Below are 1,044 nucleotides of genomic sequence, written 5' to 3'. Positions count from 1 at the left end.
ACAGGTTTGGGGACAGGGAGCAATGCGAGGTTCCCCCATCGGGGCTCTGAGGACAGAGCAGAGCGGGCAGGGGTGGCCCTGGCGATGTCACCCCGCGGTGTCACCCACGAGGCCGCTGCCACCTGGAGCCGAGATCGAGGCCACGGAGGAGGCGGAAGGAGGCAGGAAGTGACTTTTATTCACATTAAAAACCATAAAAAAACCCTTTTCCCTTAAAATTGTCCCATCCAGATTTTCCCATCGGGAATCCCAGACTGGAGGAGCCCCCGGCACCGGGTGGGACAAACTGGGGATGTCCCCAAGCTGTCCCCACCCCCCGCTCGGGGGAAAGGAACTTCGGGAAAGCTCCGGATGGCATTTGGGATTTTTGTGGGAGCAGCTTTTGGGGTGAAATGGGTAAAAAAAAAAAAGAGCAGCCAGGGAATTCCCACAGATCCCTCGGGAAAATCCCAAAGGACATTCCCGCATCCCAAATTCCCAAATCCCAAACCTTTGTTTGTCCCGAAATGTCCCCAAATCCCATCCGGGCGCGGAGGTTGAGGGGTTTAGGGAGGTCCAGAAGGTTCCTCTTGCTGAGCCCAGGAAATTTTGGGAATTCCAGGTTGGAAAATCCCCGCTGGAGTCGGGAAGAAGGAAAAACAAAATCCAAGCGAGGCCCGGGGTGGGGTTGGGGACAGAATTCCAGAGGCTCCACCCGGATCGGGATGGGAGAGGAGGGATCGACATAAATGAAGGGATGAGGGCTCTGGAAAAATCCCAAATATCGCAATTCCAGGAGAATTCCAGGTCTGCGCCGGGCGTGCGGGGACAGGCGGGATTGTCACCTGTCCCTTTCCCTGCCTCAGTTTCCCCGCCCGAGATAAAACGCTCCAAAGGGAGCAGAGCAATAAATAAAAATTCCCGAAAAACCGGGAGGGGGTGGGAGGGGGGAATAAAAAAACCCCAAAAATTAAAAATGACGGAAAACTTCTCATAAAATCATTTATTTTAAATATTTCCCTGCAAAATCCTGGGAATTGGCGGCTCCCCGGGGATGTGTCCCCG

This window comes from Parus major, chromosome 4 (assembly GCF_001522545.3).
Source record: "Parus major isolate Abel chromosome 4, Parus_major1.1, whole genome shotgun sequence".
In the NCBI taxonomy this organism is placed as follows: domain Eukaryota; kingdom Metazoa; phylum Chordata; class Aves; order Passeriformes; family Paridae; genus Parus; species Parus major.
Note: the sequence above shows the minus strand (reverse complement) of the source record.